General features: G+C 41.5%; 1 protein-coding gene across 7 annotated transcripts in view; it reads left to right on the forward strand.

The window, feature by feature from the left end:
- The window catches only part of DENND2B (DENN domain containing 2B), a 160805-nt gene that overhangs the window by 30254 nt on the left and 104873 nt on the right, over positions 1–25678 (forward strand). For 5 of the 7 annotated variants that reach the window (XM_084521613.1, XM_084521611.1, XM_084521616.1 and 2 more), the window contains exon 2: positions 7975–8066. The gene's annotated coding sequence lies outside the window, so the exon portion shown is untranslated. Of the gene's footprint in view, positions 1–7974; positions 8067–8589; positions 8790–25678 lie in introns of those variants that run through there. The other 2 variants (XM_084521614.1, XM_084521618.1) reach the window with 2 other exon arrangements.

Below are 25678 nucleotides of genomic sequence, written 5' to 3' on the forward strand. Positions count from 1 at the left end.
TTAGATGTCTGGCCCTGCATTGAGCTAAGGATGTTGGTGTGGTGGTCAGTGCTCGTGGCGTTACAGGCCAGGGCTGCGCCAGAAATCTAGACTTACAGCAGGGTTTTTGCCAACACTTCTTCACTGGTACCAAGATCTTTTGCAAGCTTTCTGATGCACAGTCTTTGCCCACTGAATGGCCACCGCCCAGCTGGTGTTGTAGGGTTTCAACAGTCCTCAGCAAGCAGCAGCAGTTCCTGGGAGCTGTCTGTCCCCTTAAAGCAATGTATATAGCAACGGGGAACACCACGTGACTACATGGACCTTATCCAGTGTTTTAAACAAAAAATATCCATAACAGTGTCCTGGCCTGTATAAGCTGTATAGTTTTCCCAGACTTGGAAGAAAAGTACTGGTACTTTCCCAAGTTCCACCCTTTTCAGTTAGATGTTAGAAAAACCAACCCACACACAGCATTGATTCTTGCCTTTCTTTTGTCTCTAAAATGGGAGATACTGTAATTAAAAGAATAAATTATGCTTTTTAGTGGCAAGAGGCAATGTTATCCCTGAAGCATCTGTTTTGATGAGAATAAAGTAAAATTACTACTTATATATATATATATATATATATAATTTTTTTTTTTCATTAAATAATGACTTCTACTCTTAGTGAGGAAGAGGAGACCAATAGGTGTGTGATTCCCCAGCAGACTGAACCAGGGTTTGAGGAGAGACCTTTCATGGATGTGGGGCTGTCTTCAGCAGCTTTCCCCGCCTCTTTTTGGAAAAATGCACAGAGCCAGAGGGGGAAGAATGACCTTGCTTTTAAGGCATTCATCTGGAGCTCAGGCACTTGGAGCTGAATTCCCAGCGCTGGGACATGCTTCCTCTGTGGTCTGCAGCGTGTTGCTCAGGGATGTCTGTGCTGCACAATGGAGCTTGGCACACAGAGCCCTAGGGCTGACTCCAAGAGCTCTGCACAGCCCCATGGCGCAGGGGGGCACTGTGTGGAGACACAGCTTCTTTCCTGAAAAAATGCAGCTGTGATAGCTCAAGCCCTGTGCAGTTGGGGCTGTGCTGCTTTCAGTTCTGAGTTCTGTGGCTAAGGCTCATTTGGCCATCTCCATACTACGCTTCGCTGCTGAACCCAAGAAGCACTAGGGTACTCAGAAATCTCTCTGAAGCTCACCAAATATTTTTGAACTGTCTGCACGGTCTGGTTTTGGATGACTTTTGTTTTGCACAAGCTTGTCCTAGCCACTCCGCTGTCACTGATTTTCATTTCCTCTGCGGCACTGGAAGCTAGCTAGAAGGCAAGCCTCACTTCAGCAGTTCCCATGCCCAAACAAATAGTTTTCTAGGAACAAAAAAAAGTTCCAATGTCCCTTGGAGCTGGGCTGGCCCTGACTGCCTTGCGGGGCCTAAACACAACCTCACGGGAGGCAGCAGAGCCTCGCAGGCAGAGCCCAGCCGTGCGCTGTTTGTGAGGGGAGCGATGTGCAGCCTCGTGCACAAATCCGCTTAACGCCTTTGTTCCAGGCAGCCAGACAGCAGTGGCATTTACCCAGACCTGTAAGGCACACAGAGGGCCACGAATGAAAGAATGAAAGGAGCTGTGTATATTCTAAGTAATATTTTGTTTATATGCTCTATCCAAAATAGAGAAGAAAATAACTTTATTGTCTGTGGCTTGAAAAATCTGCCTGCTGTTATGAGCATGGAAGACAAACTCATTATATGCCTAAGAAAACAGATGCTGTTGCTGGCTTTGGTTTCTGTGGGGTGTAGGTGATCTGGGGGAGCACTGGACTGGTGTCCCAGTACCCTTCTTCCCCAGAGATGCTAAGCAGGGCTCACAGACACCCCCAGCACGTTACCAGCACTTCACAACATCTCCAGGCCAACTTGAAGGTTCCAGTTATGACTGAAATAAAAGAAGCCAATTGTAGAAGTTATCCCACAGAGAAGTCATTCCTTTGTGTCCAAATGAACGCCAGGCTGACATTTTCTTTTTCGAGTCTCTTGGCTAATAGGATTTGGAAGATAAGATCTATCCAGTCAGAGGGGGTTGCATAAACTTCCTGTGAACTTTTATAGCTGGCGATCAAAAGGAATCACAAAACACGTTGCCGTTTTTTATCTATTTATTTCTTTATTTAGAAGCTCAAAGAGAGCACAGAGCTATCGGTTGTGTTTTTTCTCATGTAAACAAGGTGATATCATACTGGATGCTCAGGCTTAGGCCCTCTGATTTCCCATTTTGTGTTTAAATAAAGAGCTCTTTTGTACAGGGTGGGAAAGCATACAAAAATCACCCCAACCAGCATGCATGTTCTGCTTAAGAACCAGCACTGCATTATTGAATGGATGTGTCCTTGTGTTCCTTGCTTTCCTGGCTAAGAGATGCTCTTCTCCTTATAAGTGCAACAGAAATTGTTCCCAACAGCATCTTTGTTCTCTGTCCCATGACCTGAGTGAAAGTTGTTTTGTACAGGAAGGGCTACCTGACACCAGTTTGAAAGGTGGAGATTTAGCTTAAAGGGTCTGTCTTTTCCCATCGTTTATATGCTCTGAGAAGGATTCTGCCTCTTCATGTTAAATCAGAGTTTTGCAGCACTTGTTCAGCTGTGCACAAAATGCAGTGCTCCCAGAGTTGGACTCATGAATACTGCTTGCATTGCAATTCCAGGTGTGAGGGGATCTGTTTTTTCACTTGCCCTCCAGTCCCATGTGTAGCATGTTGCATTGCAGGATGTGCGTTGTGATCAAGGACAACAGAAACTTGTCCTTTGGCTGTTACTTAAAAGAAAGAGCAGTGAACAAAGACAAACTGAGATATCTTGCATTCATGTAGGGTTAAACCAGAATTCCTGCGGAATTTCAAGCAACTCATTGACATCTCTGTTGGTATCACTTCCTAGAGGAAGTCTGCTTGTCTCATTTGTCCCTCTTCTTGGGACACAAATCCATGCTTAGTAGGGAAATGTATGCAGTAAAAAGTGGCATAGGAAGGAGCTAACACCTACAAAGAGCAAAGTTGTCTCGTTTTGTCCAGACAGAACAAAGTGTCCCTTCAGGAGCTTCTCCCCTCCACTAGTTGTGGTCCCACTGCTTCCTGCTGTACCTTTTTGGGCACGCCTGGGATGCAGCACAGACTCGCACAGGAAGGGTGTTGGCGGGCATGCAGATGGGTTGGAGACAGGAAGAACTAAGGAGTAGAAGGACTTCTTTAACATGAGCTTCCCAGCTTTTGGTTACCCCTATGGCTTGGCCTGGTGCCACCTGAAGCAGCTTGCAGCACTGGGATGTGGAGGGCTGGCTGAATTGGCTGCCTGGGCCTGGCGCCAGTTCGTATGGCTGGTTTGGCTTTGCGCTGCTTTCCTAGCAGGGTGAGCTGTAACGTGTGTCTCCTGTCATGAATCAGGTTGTAGGTATGGGTAATTCTCAGGCCAGGCATTTATGTGAGTTGGTTCTGCATTGTTCAGATTTAAAGTTGTTTTATTAAGTAATTATTCAGCTTATTGCTCAGCAGTTTTTCAGCCTCATTAGTATGTATAGCATGGGGAGTGTGTCCCGGTTATATCACCAAATAACATTTTAAAGCTTTAATTGCCAAATAAAATCTATTTCCGTCTGTCTTTTCTAAAATATACAATATTACTAAAGAACCACTTCAGTAAAATATTGTAGCACATGTTTGGCATATTTTTAAGTTCTTTTGAAGTCAATGTTTAAGTGCTTTGCTGAACCGAGGCCTAAAACAATAATAGTCACAATGTAAATCTACTTTATTTCTGAATGAGTGTTCACACAGGAGTTGAAAGTGTGTCAGGTTCTTGTCATGACCTCACAGGTACAGATATCCTCTTAATTTCACTGAATCTCTCAGCAGCTTTGGCAAATTTTTACCTTGCACCCAGTTGAGAGGTCCAAGTCAGACCCAAGTATGGCAGGCTTTCACATGCAAAAAGAGACCAAACTGAGTTGGGATATAGAGCCATGAGGGGGCTGGCAACATCCCAAAGTGTGCTCAGCTATGATTAGTTCTTTCCTATATACAGTGTGTGTGTGTGTGTGTGTGTGTGTGTGTATGTGTGTATATATATATATATATATGTCTGTGTACTTTTTTTCTGGGTTAGTGAAATCAGTACAGTGCTTCAAACATGATCCTTGTTGGGCTGTTAAAGAAGTCATGGAAATTTTTAATTCTGCTTGAAGAGAGAGTGGTGGAAATGCTATGAGTAATGATTCTGATACTGAAACTGGGGAAGACGACAAGTTCATAGCTGACTGATCTTAGGCCTGTGCCTGTGCAGTGCCACTGAAACCAGGGGGCTGCATGTGTTGGGTCAACTCCTTTATTGTTTGCTGGGCCGTGACATATTTTTATACTGCTTACTGTGATACCACAATTCCAGCAAAGCATGATCTAGTGAAGTTTGAAGTTAGTGTGTCACTGAAGTCAGGGGAAGCTTTATTCACGCCAACAAAGCAGAGACCCCCAATGGGAGGTCGGATGTGCCATCTTGTGGCATTTGCCTTGTTGCCATGCTGTTGGGTGTAATGTTGAAAGATAAAGGCCAATGCTGCAGACTTAATTCGTAGGAGAACTCACCTTGTGGGCCTGCTCCAAAGAGTACGGCAGCTGCTGCACTGGATGTCATCCTCTTGTCCCATATACATGTAGGAGTCACTGGGTGTCTTATGCCAAAGTATTGAGCACTGTGCCTCTAAGTAGAGAGTAAAGAACACAGTTTATCTAGCGTGTGCATGCTGTACGTTATGAGCTGGCTGGGGCCTTTTCCCGTATTTCCATCCCTTTGCAAGTCACTGCCTGGTGATCAGGAAGTGCTGCCTGGTTCTCTGCCTCTCCCAGTGAGGCCAGCAGGAGCTGTGGGCACTTGCCTTTTCGTAGCATTGGGTTAAAACCACACTGGGACAGGGTACTCGAGCTTAACTTGTTGCTGCTGTGTTTTAAGGTTATCTCCGTCTGATTTGATATATATTCACTGAGGTCTCTAGAAAGAAGGTGGGATTGTGGTGTAGAAACAATATGAGCAGGAAGACAAATAAAGTGGTCACCTTCTGTGGGAGACGGGGAGAGGCAGCCCCCTGTGAAAGGCAAGAAGCTATCTGAGGAGGGTGGAAAAATCATAAATCATTGCATGCAAGTATTGTTATGTGGAACTTTTTAATTATTTTTATTATTTTTTTATTTTTAAAAAGGTGCAAAGAAATATACACCTACCACAGATTTGTGCTGTTGTTGTGGGCAGCTTAGTCTGTAGCTTATCTATTTTCATCTTTTTAAATCCCGAAGTTGATGCTATGTTCTTACCAAGTGAAAATAATAAAATGTCACGAGTCATTTAGAAGCAAATCTGATGTTTGTTTCCTTTCTTGTTGCTAAACATGGCTGCGTGATTTGAAAAGCATTCAGTGAAGAAGCTGAGACCATGCAGCTTGTGGAGTAAGCAGCTCATATTTCCGTTCCCCATCCCAAGGGCAGAGACACCAGGTGTGCCCTGGTGAGGGCTCTCACTGTGCTCTCATCCTTTTTGGTGCATGTCTGCTCCTGTGCATGTCACGTGGCTTCTGCATCTCGTGCCTGTGACCACAGAGCATAGGAAGGAGCATGTCCAACCGGTGAGAAAAGGGAAGTGTATTGGAAATAAGAAACTTAATATCAGCCATATGTGAGTAATGGGTTGTTTGTCTACTGCAGGGGATGAAGATGCATATTCTAATGCTTTCTGATCACAGTGTAGCCATGACATTTCTTTCTTTATTTTGCAACTAACCTAGTATTAGCTGTTTGTCTTGTCCTCTGTCTGTAATCCTAAATTCTGTCCTTACCCTAACTTTTGCTCTGGAGCGTAGATGTGTTCACAGAAGAGCCCGGGGGGGAAAAAAAAAAAAAGATGGACATGGTTCTTGTTTCACATGGGCCAACCTGAATTTTGCCTCTTGGCCAGGAGTTAATCAGGAGTGTATTTGTGAGGCTTGGAACAGAAAGGTGCTTGTCTGGGGTCTCTGGTCATAGTTACCTGCCTGAGACCAAACTGTGGGCCGTAGTTCTACTACTGTACTTTGTACTTGCATAGTTGTGCATGCATGATGTATTTTAACTACTTCATTTGTTTTGTCTGGAGCTGTTGACTGTAACTGAGTGTATGCGCTGAATGCAATGAGCGTTTTCAGTTGTTTATAAATGCTAAAGCACATGTTCCCCTGAGATACTTGCCATGGATGCAGATGTGGTCTCCTAATAAAGTGCTACAGAGCCTTGTGATAAACTCTGGAGTAGGAGGACATGATGCAGATGGTTGGTATATGCTCCCACATTACCAGTAATGAGGTCTGTAGGAAATATGAGATTGATGGACAAGACCTGATCACTTAACCTGCCCATTGATCAATTCATAGTGTTGTTCTTAAAATATATATATTGTTTTTATTCCCTTCATGTATTTGAACACTCCCTTTGCATTGGTGCCGGGTAAAACATTCCTTTCTTGGGAGGAGTTACCTGCCTTCCCCTTTCCCCAGTTACACGGCTGAAACTGTGCCCACTTGCAGCATGCAGTGAGTTTAACCCAGTCACACACCAAAGGGAACTTTTCAAGACAAAAACATGTAATGATTTTTCGTGTTTGGTTCCTACGGTTTTGCTGGGCTTTGCTGGTGTGCTGTCAAGGGAACTTAGCATGAACTTGCAAGCTTAGCATGTGCCACACTCATGTCTAGACAAACTGTTTAATGTGATGTCTTTTGGATTCTTCACAGCTGAAGTAACTGTCCTGATGTTCCTCTACCTGTGAATAGTTTTCATGCAGTTCTTGATTACAGTGTAAAATATGCTTCATGTAGCCTTTGTGTAGTGCTTTTGGTAGGAAGAGAGGTGGTTTAAGTGTACAGTCCACTGGGAGCTCTGTCATTCATGAAATGTAGGGTTTTCAGAAGTATAGTCGACACTATGCTCCAGTGTAGCTTATATCTTATAATATGTGATGTGTAGAGACAAGTGGTCACATAAGACAGTTCAGCTATCTCAGACTGTCTGTGGTCTTTTTTTTATCCCACCTTTGTTATCAAGCTACAAACACAAACTGAATAGAAATATGATGGAACTTTTTTATGTCTCCTTGTGTGTGAACCTACCTGTGTTGGTTATGTAATGTTCATACACATTTTTGTATGTTGTAAATAACACGTAAGTGTTATTTAACACTTGTAAATAACACATAAGTGGTTGCAAATGCTGGTTTTATTTTAAATATATAATGCAGGGGTGAAATGTCATAGCAGCATAGTGACATGGTTAACAGAAAAAATAAATTTCCTACTTCGCACTGCACAGTCAGCTTTATATTTTTATGCCCACTAGAGGGACTCTTGCTTATACTACTCACTGCAGAAAGCAGAGTCACGCAGTCCCTTTAGTATCTTTTCTGCAGCTTTAAAACTCTGAATGACTGACTCCGGTTAAATCCTCTGAAGAGTAAGTCTCCAAGCTGTCTGTCAAAGTGTAAAAATTTTGGGCACAGTGCTGTTCTTCTGAGTCCAAATACTTTCCTGAATTTTCTTAATACTCTTTGAAAAAAAAAAAAAAGAGAGAAAAAGTATTTTTTTCTCGCAACTTTTCAGTCCAAGCTTTCCCATATGACATTGCTGGGGATTAATTTAATTTATTTTTTTTGTCCAAGAAAAAATGTTGTGTGTCTTTGTTTGGAATTAGCTTTGGTTTTGCAACCATACTGCCAGTGAATATGGTAAATTAATCTGTTCTTGAACTCTCCAATATTGAAATGGGTTTCTCCTTTAACTGGGAGATACTGAGTTTTGGGTAAGAGGCATGTAAACTTATAGCCAGTGTGAGAAAAATTCCAAATATATCTGCTCTTTCTTGTTTAGCTGGGGGATCACTTTGTTTGCATTGTCAAAAAGCATTGCATGCTCCTGACCAGAAGATTTTTCTTCTTAATTACAGAAACATGAAAGGATACAGGAAGTCCTGAATGACCACGATGAATAATACCTGTGCTAATTAGGTCACTGGCTGGGTACTGGGAGAAGAACAAGGTAAGCAGTCAGGCCATGCCAGCAGCATTTCATGTAACCCGCATGATTGTGTTTCAACAAAGCCTTACATGCTTTCAGATATCAAATTCATAACAAGTTGCGCAAAGACAAATAGCCTGCAGGCTTGAATGCGATAGATTCACTTCTAGTTCAGAGCTATGACAAGCAAACATCTGTTTTCCTTCCTGGGGGAAAAAAGTATAAGTTCTGTGTTACATTTTGTTTCTCTCTCTCTTTCTTTTTTTTCTTTTTTTTCTTTTTTCTTTTCTTTTTTTTTTTTTAAATCCCGAATTGTTGTTTTCTTTTTAAAGGCAATATCTTTGATTTCAACAATCAATTCATGAGCAAAGCTCAGCTTCCTGGGCTGACTCAAGGGAGGGCTTGGAGGAGGGGTGGAATGCTTCAAAAACGTAGCTGATGAAAAGGCATGCTGTTTGGTGGATGCCTCCCAGAATTGTTTAAATGTGTGTGCGCGCGCGTGCGTGTGTATGAAAAAAGAGAGAGAGATCTCCATGACAACTGGCCCGGCCAGTCTGTGTTCTCTGCAATCATTTTAGCTGGAATCAGTGCTGCGAAAGGTCATATGAAGGAGTTGTGGGAAGCACAGCAGGTATTAGACGCTAAACGACTGGTTTTCTGGTAGCCTCAGATAATAAGACAGAGTTTTGTCTGGGAAATACAAATCTGAGAATGGAGTGGAAAGGGAAATGCTCCAAATTTCAGGTAACAAAAACTGCTTTTAAAATGTTATTTCCTCCCATTTTAGAGTGCTTTATTTTTTTTTTAAATCCTCTCTGTGGTGTTTACTCCCAGCCCGAGTGTCTGTGCTAGCTTGGATTCCCTAGCTCTGGGGAATGATGTCATGCAGCAACAGTTGGATTCTATTAGCCAGTGAAAGAGGAAACATCCTGCATTTTTGGGGGGGAAAAAAAAAAGATGCTTTGGCTCTTTGTTGAATCTTGTGCAAAGGCTGCAAGAAGTGTTCAAAAAAAAAAAGTTTCTAACAATTTAATTCCCTGAAAATGTCATTAGGACCTAGAAAACACCAAAACCACTGCAAAAATTACCGCTCTATGCAAGAAAATAATCATGGAAGTGTTATGGAATTCAGGAAACTTTTTTTTTTTTTTCCCCCGGATGTTTCTATATGCATCTTTAATGAGAAAATTAATTGTATTTTAATTGAGCAGAGGATTTGGAACCTCTACACGCTTGGGATCCTTTAGCAATTGTTTGGAGGATGTGCTGCTAAAGAGTTTCTTCTGGGTTGGGCTCTGTCTCAATCTGCTGCTTATGAATAGATGATGCTGGCAGCATTGTTCTTAATACGGCTTTCAGTCCTGGAGTGTTTTTTTCATAGTTTTAAGCTAGCCTTTTTGGGAGGGGTTGGGAGGGAAATACAGCAAAAAAACCTTAATTAAAATCCAGCAATTGAAAGAGGCTTTTTTTCTCCCTTTTAATCAGAGTTGTTTGTTAAATGCTGTAGTCCACAGTCAATATTAGGGTGGCATTCATAGCATTTTAATAACTAATGTACAATTACTGTGTCTTATGAAGAGACTTAGAAAATTGATACAGTTCTACTTTGTTGAACATCATAAAAAATACACTGTACTGATAATCGTGATGAGAAGTTTAGGGCACTCCTGCATTGTTTAAAACTCTCCTGCAGCAGATGCTTGTTTCTACTTTTATGTTGCTTTGCTCCCTTCTGTGCATTTCAGATGTGATCCAAAGTGTGCTGGAGTCCATGGGAGTTTTCCCATCAACTTCAAAGGGCCTGCTTGAGAACTTCTCAGCCTCTGTTTTAGTCTTTTGACTGCAGGACCAGGCCACAGGCTCTCACTTTCCTTTCTTGAACTTTCCAAACAGAGGGTCTTTTGTATTCCAACAAACAATACCAGACACTGCTGACTGGCTTCCGTGTGGCTGCTAGCACACACTGGAGATGATGATGATGCTTATTTCTGCTTTCTGCTACCATCATTCTAGGTAGGGAAAAGTGCAGTGAAAGGAAATCAAATCCACCTGTCCACCTCTACACCCCACACAAGACTATTATTTCTACGTGTGTGTGTGTGTGAGTGCAAATTGTTCCTCGATTAAAGGGCAGAATCAGATGTGCTTCAAGGAAGAATTCCAGGAAGACTTTCATGGGAAAACACTGTTATCACTGCGATCCCTCAGTAGAGTACTCATGAGGCTGCCACAGGGAAGGCAGTCTTTCTGCAGCACACATACAGAACTGACAAGCTGTCTTCTGTGAAACCATCACTAATCAGCACAGTCTAACACTTTGTCCCCCTTTTCAACCAGATTTGGCCAGCATGACTCTGTAAATAAAATCCTGCTGTGAGTGAATATTAATGAACAGTCTGGTTCAAAAATTAGTAACTTTTCCTCTGTTTGATTGTTGGGAGGACTTTAATTAAGAATCTTTGTGCCATTCTTTAGCAGAAATTAATTATCTGGGGAGCTGATGTATTAGATCAAACAATCTTCCTCCTTAAGAAGTAATTCCATGATGATTACTTAAGTTTAAGGCTCATTTGTAGAAAAAATGCTATTCATCCCTGAAATTTCCAAGACAGAAATCATGATGATGATGTTCACAATCTGAACCACTGCTTGCAAGTGCTTACGTTTTGCAGACAGTCAGTTTGATACCTGAGAGGTCTCTGCCAGGTGTTGCAAAGTGGGCATCCCGAAGGCAATAGTTGCTTTTTGAAGTCTACCTTTTCTGTGGTGCAATGCAGCAGGGAGTCGGGTGAGTTCTGTCGCAGTGTTTCTGGCCAAGTGGCATTTCCCATTGTGGCTGTCTTGTAGTATTTACCTATTACTTTGTCAAATGATACAAGACATCATTTTCCTAGTACTTAAATATAATTTTCAAGTGTCCTAGCATTCTGAATAGCTCCAAATGAAATTTGCATATGTAATATACAACATAGATCTTACCAGTAGGAAATTAAAAAAGTTAATCACTCATAATATATTTATAACTGCACTCATAACAAGATACCTGCTAGCTGACCTACTAAGGCTGGTCTTAAATGTAGCCAGCTGCACACAGGCATTGGCACACTATATTTTTTTTCCACTCATTCAGGGAGTAAACAATTCAAGAAGGCTACTGCTGTACCCAGTAACTTGTGTGGAGTTGTCACAGCAGTTTGTGTAGGAGTAGTGGCTCTGAGCAACACAGATCCTGTGGGCACGTACTCCTACATCTGTGCATCTTGAGGAGAACCTTGTTGGTCCCATGCACTTTTCTCTGTGGGCTCTGTGCCCACATTCTGTCCATGGATAGTGAGTGTCTCAGAGTTTTCCAGAGAGCTGGATGTGTTCTTTGATAGGATTAGCTGTGTTGCCTCATTGCAGTTAGAGGGAAAGTGAAAGGATGTGGCAGAAATGTCTTTTTTTTTTTTTTTTTTTTCCTCTCCTTGATTATCTAACAAGTAATTTTTATTTTGAGTTTTAATTGCTTGTTTTATCTTCCATAAGATCATCTTTTGTGTAACTGCTCATGCTCCATCTACCCCACAGGCTGATGTGTATGTTTCCCTGTTGTCAGTTGCAGTGAGTTCCAGGTTAATTGCTGTGTGGATGGTTGTCTTTATTAGCTGGAAACAGTCCGATTTGTGAATGAAGTTATCTGGAAGTCTAGGACTGACTTTGTCATACTTTACTGACTTTGTCATTCAGTGCATGTTTCTGTTCTTACTCCATTCTCTAACTAACTAAAGTCTTCATTTTCTCTTCTGAAAGTCTAAGATGCTATAAAAACAATATAGTTGTCTCTGTTTCTACAGTTTGAAGGCTGGGTGATCGTCAGAGAACCCATCACAGATGTGGTCAGGTGTACCATTAAATTCTTGAACATGAGATCAGTGTTTTCCTTATGTAACCTTATGCTTACCATAGATATAATTTGTGGATTGAAAACAACAGGGCTGCATATTTGGAAGAGCTGCTCAGGAGGATGCTCAAATCTTTCCTTCATTTTCTGTAAGTTAATTTCAGTTCCACCAGTGTGAACAACCAGTTGCACTGTTCTTTCTTCTTGTGTGTTGTCTTCTGGCCATGGTGACTGAGTGACTTTTGAAGGTGTAACGCGTGAAGTGCAAAATGATTTGATCTGGGCAGCACACACTGGATATGAGCGTGGCTACCTTTAATTGCAGGAAGAACCTTGAATTGATTGCACTGTCATTCTGCTCTGCAGTGCAGGGGCTCATTAGTGCTAATCAGTGATCTCTGTTCTGCCTTTGCATCTTTGACCTAGTTGCTTTTCTGAACTTAACGCAGTTGCTTGCGTGACACAAAGCAGACTCTTGGCACAGCCCTGATCACAGAGCAGGGAGAGATCTGGCAACTTTCACACAAATCCATTATAATTAAGGCTTCCGGTCTGGGATTTAAACTTCTTTCTCTTAAAAGCCTAAGAAGCATTTTTTTCTTTTTTTTTTTTTTTTTTCCTTTCTCTTTCTTTTTAATTTTTCAGGCTGAAAATGAACCTTCTGTTGGTAGAGCAAAGTCCCCTGATAGCACTAGCTGCTGGCAGACCTGGGAGAGGCAGGTGCTTTTCCTGTTCCTTCAGCAGGTTTTGCAAATGTGCTCCTATCCTGAGCACGTTGGGAGCAGAACCTCCCAGGTTTTCCTCAGTTTCACGTGACAACAACAGAGGCTACTAAGCAGCTAGTAGAGTATTGCACAGCTGGCTTTCCTCCAGTGCCAGATCTTATTCTGAGTTCCAGCCCCATAGCATGAATTCTCTCAGCCTACTTGGAGCCAAACTGCCGTATGCAAGGGGTGTTCAAAGGAGTCCCATTTCCCCATCCAGTCAGAGGCAGAGTTCCCAGCTTGAACAGTTTTTTTTTGGTTTTGTTTTTGTTGTGTTCCCCCCTGCACCTCCCAGTGTAGTTTGATGACAAGAAGATGAATCAGAGGCTAAAACTTCTGCCAATGGCAAAAGTGCAATTTGGCACCCTTTATGCAGCTGGCATCCAAAGGATACAAGCCATCAAATTATCCTGTGCTCCTGGTCCAGCTGAGCCTGCTAGTTAATGGCCAGAACATCCCTCCCCTGCCTTGAAGCATGCTTGAAAGAGGAAAGGCATCACTACGCGTTTACCACAGTAGGGACAGGCTGGGGACAGGTCGACAATTTTGATGGTACAAAATGTGCTCCATACAATACGCTTTTGTGCCTCCTTGGTAGAAAGCAAACTGCAAGTTGAGAGCTGCAACAGCATGGAAGCATTTGCAGCTGCACAATTCGTGTTCCCATGTTTCAGTCTCACACAGGCCCGGCCCATGCAGACCTGCTGTTATTAGTTTTAGAAGGAGAATAGCTGACAGCTGATTAATTTGAATGGAGTATTCCAGAGAGCTGTTTTATGGCTGAGTTGTCAAGAGTGGCAAGCCAAGAAAGTATTGATTAAAGTTAAAAAGAAAATCTCTGATGTAGAACACAATCTTGTTTATCCAAAAGATTTGCAGGGGACTAAAGCATCTTCATCCTGCTCTGCTGTCAACATGTTCAAACTTGTGCTGGGGTAGGTGAGAAGCTGCACAGCTCAGCCTCTTGCGCTTTTCACTCAGCGTTTCCTGAGAAAGCTCCCCTGGGGTGTCCTGGGATGTTCTTCCTACTAGGAAGAGGACACATTAAAATACAGTCTTCACAAAGTTGCCTGAAAATAATTTCAGGTGACTCATTCTGGTACTGGCTTTAGAAAAAAGTCAAGTTGGTTTCAGAACGAAGAGTGAAAAAACACTTTTGGTACTGGATATGCTCTGTGGAATCAGCTCTCTGGATTAGAGCTGCTTTGTTCAGCATCACATTGTTTTTCACCATTGCACTGACCCTGCTAGCTCACACTTTGGGCAGCAGATTGACTTTTGGGAACATATGAAGACCAAAGGGCAAACGATATTTTTGCAGCACTCTTTTATTAGTAACAGCACATTGCAGTAGGGTTGCAAGTTGAGTGGTATCACCCTCTGGACATGCACAAAGAGCTGTCTGTCCACTTCTCTCCTTTCCTGTGGAAAGCACTGCCCTTGTCAAGTTGCCTGTAAGCAAGACGCTGCTCCCCAGCATGGGCAGCTGAAGCACAGCTCCTGCTGGAGGCTCTTTCCCTCGCCTGAGTCTTCAGCAGGGAAGGAGAGCCAGTCCTGATCGTGGTTCTGCACAAGATGATCTGCATGGGTGTTCCCTCTCCAGCTGCAGTGAGCCTCTGCCATGACACTGTAATGTACCTGCTCTCCTGGGACTGTTTGCTCTACCTCTGCTTGGGACTCTGTGGCACAGAAGTTAGAAAAGGTGAGAGCCAAGAATGGCATGGGGTGAGAAGTGGGTTCTGTGGGCTAGGCAGAGGCTGCTGTTGGGATATGGAGGAGGTGATCCTGGAACGGACACGCAGCTGAGGTCCTAACAGACCCTTTCTGTCACCATGTGCTGCCTCTGCCCTCCTGGCTGCTTTGTCCATTGGGACTGTGGAGATGGGTGAAGGATAGCGCTGAGAGTGGGGCTTTCTCCCTTTCTGTCCAGCAGGTTCCCTTTATAGCTGAATTCTCCCTGCAAAAGAGATCTGTTGCATGCAAAGGCTGGATGTCAGCAGAGATTGAACCTTAATGCAGTTAGAAATGCTTGCTGCCAGTCTGCACGCTTGGCACTGTGTGTGCAGTGAGGGGGCTGCTATACAGCTGCTTGTGCACATATCCCCTCAGCAGGTTATCATCTCTTCTGTGCCAGACCCAGTGGGTAGAATAATATACTGTTAAATCTGGCATTTGCATTAAGATCTGCTTTCCTCTGCTATGGAGACATTATCCAGTGCTCTGCCGAGACGCATCAAGAGCTAAGGTCCCTGCTGTGTTTTATTTACTGTTGGCTGACGTGCATGGACAGTAGAAAACAAATGTAAACACAAATTGGTGCTGTGTACTACAAAAGCACAGCACGCTTCCTGGGGATTTATGACCATCTGGGAAGAAGGGAGGAACCGGGGGCAGCCTGAGGTCAGCAGCTGCAGCACCTTGTTGGCAGATCCCAGCACGGTTTCTGTGCCACTGATCACTGCGGTGAGGTGGGTGTAGAGATCTGCTCTAAAAGTAAGGCCATATCTTCAGGTAGAGGAAGATGAAGCCAGTGGAGTTGTGCTGAAGGTTTCCGTAATTTTTCCGGAAAATCCACGCAGCTCGTGTTCTGGATGTGGCAGGCTGATTGCAAAGTGCCCGCTTGTGTGGAGATTTCAGCTGTTGGCTAACGGCAGCTCAGGCCAGTCTGTGTGATATCCTTCAATCCTGAACAACACACAGATGCCTCTTCTTTCATCTGATTAACATTTTCATGTGCAAAAAAAGGCTGCATTAGCTGAAGTTCCCTTGTGCATCTGCTCTATTAGTTGCATAATATCATTTTGGCAACAGTGCTGCTGGTGAGGTAAATGACCCTTGCCTACAGCAGCAATGCACATGAGGTTAGTATCTTCTGAAACCTGGCATCAAGTCACCTTTAGGGACATGGTGACGAGACAGGCTTCAGAGTGAGTCACCACTTGTTCTGGGAAAGACGAACCCTTGCTGCCTGTGTTGGTGGCAAATGAGATGCTGGCTCATGGAAACATTATAATGTTTTTTTTTTTGTTTTAAGCACAAAGTACAAACCTGTTGTGGTATTCCCAAAACGAACCAGTCCAGGACCTTCACAGCATCTGGGTGAAACAGAGAGCCTGCTAGGCTGTTTCACTACTGCCCACCACTGAACAGGAGCAGCAAATCCATCAGCTTGGACAGATTGCCCTTGTGACAGTGATTCATTAGCAGTTGTCACATCAGTTTTGTCTCCATGGCAGCCTCAGGTCTGACAAATGTGACAAAGCTGTGTTTTATCAGCAAATTCCCTAGCAAATCCCTTACTGGCCCTAGTCAGGAAAGCATATGGATAAGAGAAAATTATTCTTCCTGCTCTTCGTTACTGACTGTTTCTGTTCTTTGTATGTGAACCAGCCAGCTAGGACTAGTTGCATTCCTCTGTAATTTGCAGTACCTCCTGTATGTGGCTGAGCTAGTGATGAATTGATACCTTTCGTCATTTGTTGAGAAGTTTTATTCATTGTTTCAACAACCATGGAAACACCAAAGGTCAGACTGAACTTTTGGGGAAACTGAGTGGAAGCACTGGTTTCTGACAACTGCAGGGCAGGCTGGGGCACCTTTGGGTCAAACTGGCTGGTTTGCAGTGGACATTCAGATAGGTACGTTGGCTTCTCTGGGAGAAATACTGGCTGGGGTTCATCTGTGGAGTAAGCAGTTGGGCTTGCTCTGTTGCAGGCTGTTTGTTTGGTTTTGGTTGTCTGAGAGCGAGTGCAGGAGCATTTCGTTTATATTTATCTCGTAATCTTGTTATCTCCCTTTGAAATTCCTCACTGAACACTATAAGATGAAGCAATATGCAACTTTTTTTTTAATCTGTAGGTCATCTATTAATATGTCAAATCGCATACAGATACGAAATGAGGCAAAAAGAGTAAAATGATGGACATTCAGAAATCTCTTTTTATCACCAAGCTTTCAATTTTGAAATCTAGAATGATCTTCAATATAAGTATTTGATCTTTTTTTTTTTTTTTTTTTTTTTTTTTTTTTTTTCTGAGAAGGTAAAAGGAAGGAGGAAGATATTAGTTGAATAAACTGGATAATATGATTAAAAAAAAAAAGAAAAAAAAGAAAAGAGTTAGAGCTTTGGAAAGTATAATATAATTGCCCTTTCCTGAATTGAATCAGATCTGTTCGTAAGCATTCAGTCCATCTATACAGGGAATTGCAAACAGGATACAGCTTTGCTAATACTGGCAGGTAATGGATTTTTTTTTTCCTTAAGCAATAGACCGCTTGGGCTTTGTATCAGAAGGTCGTGAGGCTGTATCCTGATCCTACACACTGGTCATGTGCAGTCTAGCTGATATCTGTGTGTATGGTATATACGTGTGAATTACTGCTCACCTCAGCTAGCTGTATAAACAGACTTCAAGCACTGAAAATGTCACCAGCAATATTTTGTCTCCAAACCAGTTTTTGTTCAGGAAATCCTAAATTTGCCCAGCGGAGATCTCCAAGAGAGTGAAGGCTAGCCTGCTTAGATCAAGACTACATTCTGGGACTGACCATCTCATTTGACTACATCCAGCCTGTGCACAGGCAGTGGTGCTGAGTAACTCCCAGGCTGGTGTTTTCCAGTGTTATCTCAGAAATAGGAAATGGGTCAGCTGCTCACAACTGCAGTGTTCACAGTGACACAGTTGTCATTCCAAACTTGGAGGTGATGACTTTGAATGAACCACATATAGGTGAATGTATATATTTATAAAAGAAATTAAGACATACCTCAGAAAAATGAACTCTGCCTTGTGCTAATGGCAACTGACTGCTCCCCTGATCTCTGTGGGGGCAATTGCAGAGGGAGGGAACAAACCATCTTTCTGAACGACCAGGTCAGCAGAAGACAGAAGACCACCATGTGCCTCAGCATAGCTGGGTCTTGTGCTGCAAGGAATAACTTTTGGTTTACATTTTTTAAGCAAATTCAATCAGACTCTCTATTTAGAGAGTGAGAAGACTTACTAAGAAGGGGAAGGTAATGCTTAACTAATGAAGTATTTCTTTACAAGATTTGACATTCTGTTATGTCTCTGACAATGAAAGTACGATGGTCATCATTTGAGGACAGCTAGTCAAAAGGGATTGATAAAAATGTCGTGTTGTATGAACTTTGTGAGTTAGCCTGACTGACATCAGCATGATTGTTTCCAGAACTTCACTCAGACTTGTGGGGAGCTAATCACCAGTGTAAGGACAGACCCAGGCATAAGAAGTCAGTCTGGCATTGTCTTTGCCTTTTACTGTGTGGGGCAAAGCCAAATTTAAGTGAAGCAAGCCTGGCAAGAGGAACGCTTGTTATGAGGTCAAGGGCAGCTGGTGGCAATGGTATACAGCATTACCAATTTTATTGCATATTCCTTTTCAAAGCTGCAGCAAAATTAAGCTTTAGTTGATTCATGAAGTTAACTGCAAAATTTCCTCCTCTCCCAGCAGCAGTCACAGCAAGCTACCTCTTTCATTGCACCTTTCTGGAATGCAGTGGGCATGCAAGAAATTGTGAAAGAATCATAGTGAACTCAGGTTGCTAGGATGTTTGAAGAGAAACTACTCAAGTGAAACTAACTTTTTGGTGTATGTGTGTGTTTTTCTCTCCTCCTGTACAGTGTTCAGAATGGTAAGACCTACTCTGTGGCTAAGTTTCCTAGGTAGCAAGTATAATAATAACTGGATTAATAAAAATTAGGCCTGACAGCATCGCTGTTGAATTAACTGCTCTACTGCCTTACTTTTACCTCTAACTCTCCAAAAGACAGACAGACGCACACACACAAACTGGTTTTGAAGAGCCTTTAATTATCTTCTGATTAAGAATTATCTTCTGGTAGGAAGAATAAATCAGTCAGTGTGTACGTCCATTTGCTCATTTCTTTCCTGTCACAAATCTGTGGTTAAAAATACAGTACTCACAAAATCTCTTCATCCAGTATCTTAATGGGAAGTTCGTATTTCTATTCTGTTTCTGTACCCAGCACATTCCTGCAGGCAGTTCAGAAGGGGAAGTGGAAAACTGGCTTTTTAGAACTGTGCAAAAGTGCTTAGTTTCTTAGCTATTTGCATCCAAGTTCGGGATTTTTACTCTGACTTTAAAATCTTTTCCAAGAAAACTGAATTTGAAGCCCAGACAATATTCCCATATAACTGACTGAGTCATCTTCCTTGGGAATTGAGGGATCACTGTTGCCTAATAACTAAGATGACCAGATAGTTAGGAATTTGTTGTAAGTTTATATTATACCACTTATTATTCTTTCTTATTATTGTAAAGTCATATATGGAGAAAAGCTGTTGTTATTCTGAGACCGGTTTTCTTTGTATTGATGTAGTGGCAACCAAAACAAAAAATGGTTGCACTCATGAGGAGTAAGATGGAGAATTTAGACTGTTGTAATGCTAGTTCTAGTAGTCCCTGTAATAACATACTCTGCAGTAGCTGGAGAACACGCACCCAGTTTGGATGCAAAATTACTCCTCAAATTCAGAAGTACTTTCTAGAGAGAGACAGGATCAATTTTCTGAAGTATTTGAGTGCTCCATTGGACTAAGACATTTTAAAAATGTAAGAAACAGTTTGAAGCTTTATTGAAATAAAAATGAGTTTGACTTGTAGGTAGATGTGGTAATTCTGCTAAAAATTCATTACAGTTAAGAGACTTCCAGCTATCTATTGTGGTCCAAGGACAATGCTCTCAAAAGCCCCAATGCCCTACTGACTTCCAGAAATGTTGAAGTGCTCTGGAGGTAGAACTCAAATTCTGTAAGCACCTTTGCAAGCTGTTCCTGTACCTTTGCTCTGTGTTCTAGTGTGTGCTGAAATGATGTATCTTTGAACTGATATGAAGTCACATTGGCCAAACTGTATTTACTTTTTTTCAGATAGAAAAACCATGTTTTTAGGTCAACAATTATGTAGCATCATCACTGTAGCACGAAATGTAAACAGTTTTCATTTTAGATGAAAAGAGAAATTGAAACCAAGTTGTCCTGAGCCGTGCAAAAGCTGCTTCAGCAAGGGCAAAGAGGATCCAACTGGGGGTCTGGGGTCTTTGGGCAGCATACCTTTTGCAGTTGTTAAACTAAAGAGTGGTCAGGGGCAAAGAATAAGAGATGAAAAAAGTGATGAAAGCAGAAGGGTAAGGGAAGAGAGTCTGCACCATACAAATTAAGAGGGATGTTCAGTAAAAAGACAGTTGAGAGATTTTCGTACCTCTGAGAGCAGTGAGGCCCTGGAACAGGGAAAAGTTTTTCATGGAGAAAGAATTTCTTCCTTATGTCTCACCTGCCCTTTTTCAGTTTAAAAGCATTACCTCTCGTCCTGTCAGTACACTCCCTAACAAAGAGTACCTCCCCAGCTTTTCTGCAGGCCCCCTTTAGGTACTGGAAGGCTGCTATAAGGTCTCCCTGGAGCCTTCTTTTCTCCAGGCTGAACAACCCCAACTTTCTCAGCTCTTTTTGTTGTTGTTTCTCCAGCCAATAGATCTGTGATACACGCAAAGCAGCAGATCAGGTCTTAGAAAACTGAGTGTGCGTGTAGATGCCTATACAGACTTTGTTCTTCCTCTCTCACTAGATGAAAAGGTGTGTATCCAGGAGGCTGTGCAGGGTATTGTGTTCAGTTCTGTTCTCTATTTGGAAGCTGTTAGTGAGTGGAAAAGAAATTGCCCTCACTTCCAGTTGTGGGAAAGATGTGAAGACAAATGCTCTGGAGGGAAATTGGTGTGCATGACTTTGAACAGATGAGGGAAGGAAAGGCCTGGCTTTAAAAATAGTTGAATAATTAGATCTCATTTAAGTGATGATTCATAGAACTCGGTTTTGGCTGTGTTTTGATAGAATCTTTGGAAGAAGCAGTATCCAAAAGGTGAAAGAAAACGCACCAAAGTTCTTGTGGCACATTGCTTTCTTACATGGAAGGTGAACCTCTTTCTGATGGAGTTATAGCTGCCACGCTCTTTAGTTAACATAAAAACATTAAACATACTTGTTACCTTAGTCACAAGTAAAATCACTCAGAAATGAATTTAGAAAAGATACTCTGCAGCAATTGTTGTCACGGCATGGTTCGCTTTAAATTGTCATCCATCCTGTAAAGCAGTTGCCCAGTGTCAGTCAAATAGAGTTTGAAGACTCAGAGGGATCTAGACTGAGTTACTATACATGATTAGATGACCAAGTCACTGAAATGTAAGAACACTACTAAGCAAAGGAGATGTAGTGGTGGTTTTACACTGGTCAAAACATATGCTTTTAAGTCATCAGATGGAAAGCTTTTACCAGTACGTGAATGTTTGGTTTATAGTTAGCAAATAAATCACTTTCACTGTGGAAGAAGACCATACCTGATGGCTATTGTCATTTCCTTTGATTTCATTTAATGGTTTATGTCAACTCAAGTCCAGTCTATACTTCTCCATACCCTGTGGAAATCTGATTTTGTGGTATGTTTTGGGTATATTCCGAACAAGTTATGGAGTTCTAGTGCAGTAAGTGTTGTGAGTTAGCTGAGAAAACTTAGTATTTAAAAATGGATGTCAAATCACAGGTTGGATTTTCTGGGCTGAAGATTACCAGCTGATTGATTTTAGAGGTGTGTGTGTGTTTTTTTTTTTTTTTCTTCCCTCTCCCAATGTGGCAATTGTGTTAGCCTAAGGATTTTAGTGTAGTTATTTAAATTGCATTTAGTTTGTGGTGCTTTGACATCAGATATGTCTTTCATCTTGAAGCATAGAGAGAACATTTTATTAAAATGTTGTTGGATCTCTTGCAATTTTTGGTCTTTTTTTTTTTTTTTTTTCCAGAGAAATGTTCTAAGACACAGTGTTAGAATATGGAGCCAAATCCTGCAAAATGCAGTGAATCTGTAGGTTGAAATGGTCATACAGACCAGTGTGGTTGGATCCCAATTCGTCTTGAACATCAGAGTGTAGCAACTCCCTACAGAGGCTAAGGGAGGTCTCAAGACAGCTCTGAAAACTTAGCTTGTGTATAATAATAATCCAGTATCTTCGTGGCGCATCTCAGCTGCAGAACATGTAATGAATAGAAAGCACTGGTTATTTTGTGTTTTGAAGTTGTCAGGAAGCATTACAGTGATCCTGTGCAGGAGTAATAGTGCTAGTGTGCTGTATAGACAGTCTGGTGGTGAGGTACAAGCAGAGCTGAAGTACAGTGGAGATCCGACTCCCACTTAATGCTGTTAGTAACAGAAGGACCCTTCTGATGCCTTTCCAGCTTCAATGGTTGGAGCTGTGTACACACAGTAGGTTTCCTTTTACTTTAGTCCTGTGGTACATAACTGCACTTGCTTCTTTCTGTCTGTGGGCAGTTGGATTCTGCTGCATTTTCTCTTTGTGGATGATCACGGTTGAGAAGTTTGCTAATCTCTATTGGAATTGACAGAGAAAAATATTAGGGATATGGTTTTGAAACTGAAAAGTGCAGCATTATAATAAATTGTGGCTCTCTGGTTGAACACAAGGATGAAATTCATTCCAGACCCTGGAATTCGAATGGGGCAGTTTATGAATGGAGCTGCAGCCCCTGGATTGTATTTCAGCATTAGTCTCTAGTTTGGAATTGTGCTATTTCCAACATTGACAAGGATGCATATTTTACAAACTTTCATTCTTCCACTGTTAAGACTGTTCACATGTAAAAGCTATTGTTGTCTTTGGAGTATATGCCATAGGGAAAACACTTCCATTTTGTAAATAAACAGGTTAGTAACTGTTGTCTGAAATGTACTTATTGAAAATGGCTCTATATTTAGTTGAAGGGTGAACTGGCTAATGCTCAGAGGAATCACATTTCTCTCTGTTCATGTCTTGTTTTATGGTCATCAGCTGTGCCCCACCTCTGTCACCTGTCAGACAGGGATAGCTGCTAGACAGCCTCCCAGCCGTGTACATTGCTTATTGCCATCACATTAGAAGCTTAGATGAAAGCCGCAATCTCTAGTAGATGTGACTTAGTATTGGTTATCCTCAGATGAACAAGCTAGAAGGCAATAATGTCTTAGTTATTCAATAAGCAAAGTAAAATATGCTTAGATAACAGGTATTAGGAAACTGGGAATCTTGGACTGAAGTTTAAACTTTCTAGCCCCTGCTGTAGAGAAACAGCAGCTGAGAAATAGATCCTTAAAGACGAAGAAGGAGCCAAAACCTCCTGTCAGTTAACATACTGTGGTTTCTCCCCTTGCCTAAAACAGTTTACTTTTAAACCTCTCAGATGGATTATGTTATAATGTTGACAGTAACAAAAAATGATATGAAAAGCACCAAACAGAAAAGAAAAGCTTAGGCAAAAAATTTGAAGTGTGATTTTTTACATCTGTTAAATGGAAACTTTTTTTTTTTTTTAAATGTTTCTCACTGCAATATTTAAAGGTGGTGAATTCCTGTAACTGGCTGAGAAAAGGTAAATTCTGTTTTAAGGCTACATTTATGTCTGCCTTTGTTCTTTCTGCTAGATTGTAGTTTCAAAGCATAGAAATATCATTTTTTTTCATTGATCTAATAAAAATATTCTCTAAGTAACTAAGTAAGCGTGGAGTTCAGACTAAAAGTTGAGGCATGGGCTAGATTGTCAAAAGCATCTGTTTGAGTTGCACTTGAGAAAAATGGAAGGACAGGTACAATACAAGCACCTCATTTTGACCAGTTTGCTAACTTGTGAGTATTGGGCAAGCAGAGGTAAATGACACCTTGTAAATTGGGCTCTGTTGAAGTATGCTGCCCCATCTCTGTAAAGAATTTCCTGTTTCCCCCTCATTATGGCAGGGCTGATGTTGCTCATCTGCAGCAGAAATCTGGGAGCCAAGTGTTTCATCCTGTCTCACCAACTGAGTTTAAACTATCTATAGTGGAATCAGTTGATTTGGGTTGTATTTAGTCCAGGCAGCTGGAAACTGAAATTTCCTCTCGTGTTTCATTTAGCATAGATTATGATACTGTTGAGAAGGATTCCTGAGAAAACACTAATATACTGTGGTCCGTGCACCACCTTTGCAGGACAGATAAGATAAAAACAGTGCTAATAATACAGGGCTGCAGGTTTAGCAATGTCTAGTGACTTCATCCCTGAACTGACAAGAGAGACTTCTGGTATTGCTTTGGCTTTATTTACTAATAGGGAGATACAGAAACTTTGGTCAAATAGAATGGTCAAGCAATCTTTTAAAACGTTATTGTGTGTGTGTGTTTTAATAAATGGAAAGATAATTAAAAATGGCTCTGTAACAAGGTCTGTCTTTTCAAAGAGCAAATTGTGATAGAGGTGTACCAATTAGTTCAATTAGTTCGTAGCATGAGTTTGGCTGAGGTGGACAGGCACCTAAATACGGAGTAGGTCTGGAGTTCCCTGAAGTTAGGGACAGTAGAACTGACAGGAACTGGCTCTCAGGAAGGGACTCCTTTGAAAACAAAGCAAATTGAAGGCTGAGAGGAGCTTTCTTGTCTCTCTATAAATGAACTGAGGAATAGATGATTACGACTTTTTTTTTCCTGGTTTTAGTTCAGGTTCTCTTACTAGCCTTCACTGGTAAGGAGGTGTGCAAACAGCAAAGTTGGAAAGGATGTTGCAAGTTTTTTGTTTGTTTGTTTTTAATAAAGCTTTAATGAAGCTTTGAAAATTGTTACACAATTCAGATAAATTACCAGAAACATGCTTGTGAACTGTTCTCAAGAATGTTCTTTTAAAACAGGCGGTAGGAATCTGGGTCAAATACATTTGTTAAGTGGTGTTTTAAAATACTTTTATTTCCAGAGCATTAGTTTAAATGGTTATTTGTCCATACATTTCTATTTTTGGTTTCTTAATGCAAGTACCAATGTAAATATTTCTTTCTTATCCTGTTCTGTCTGTAAACTTTTGACTTGGATACCTATTTTCCAAACAGATTTTTTTAATCATAGGATAACCTTTGCTGAAACTTGTACTTGAGGGTCTGTTTGCTTTCTGAGGTGTGGGTTTTTTGTTGCTGTTTATAGTGTACAAAGAGAACTTGAGTTTTACCTCCTCTCCTCAACCGTAACAAACCCCAAACCCCACATTTTGCATGTGCTCTGGGGGATTACTGGGGACTCTGGTGAGAAGAACAATGTGAAACAACTGAGACTAGCAGTGCTGATGAACTTTCAAAGAGATCTGTACAGAAAGTAGGAGCTCGTTTTTAGATTGAGTCAGTGTAAAATTCTCTGGCACATTCTTCAGGCTGAAAACCTGATGAACTGCTTGTCCACCTGTCTGTCCGCTGTGTCCGTATGAAGCAGACATGCTGGTGCTTTGCAGCCATCCCTATCATTTATTCACAACGTATCTTTAGGAAGACCCTTTCTTACCTCCCTTACCTTCTTTATATTTGCGTGGAACTGTTCATCTCCACAAAGCTCTGAATGAGGGCGGGTATTAAAACTCCACCTGTAGGCTAAGGTAACGACTCAAATTACTTGGTCAGTCTGAACAGGGCTTTTAGATCCCTTCATTCAAAGCTAAAGTCTTTTCCCCTCTCCAGCTCACTTCTGTTGCTGTTGTTTTTGTTTGTTTAGCATGTAGGACTCATTAGTACTATTTAAAGTAAGCCTTAGAAATAAGATACAAACTACAATACAGTGGCCTGTGGCCTTCAGTTGTGATGCCTGAACTCCCATTGCCTAGTGGAAACTATAGAGGCCCTTTGCTATTCAGGCACTCTAAACTGACTTAGAAGCAAGGTGCTTTCTGCACAGTCCATTATTATATATATTCTATATTGTATATATAATAGTCTATATTATACATAGAAATACTCCAAAGGTATTTCTATTTTGCTCATTGTTTCTCCTTAGATGTTTGAGTTTCTAGGTGACTGGACGACCCAGGCAGATTGAAATTTTGCAGTGTGTAGTAGTAGATAAAATAACACGTACAAGTTGATAAACTTCTTAGATTTATTGGACGTAAACTTCCTT

This window comes from Aythya ferina (genome assembly GCF_964211825.1).
Source record: "Aythya ferina genome assembly, chromosome: 5".
Classification (NCBI taxonomy): domain Eukaryota; kingdom Metazoa; phylum Chordata; class Aves; order Anseriformes; family Anatidae; genus Aythya; species Aythya ferina.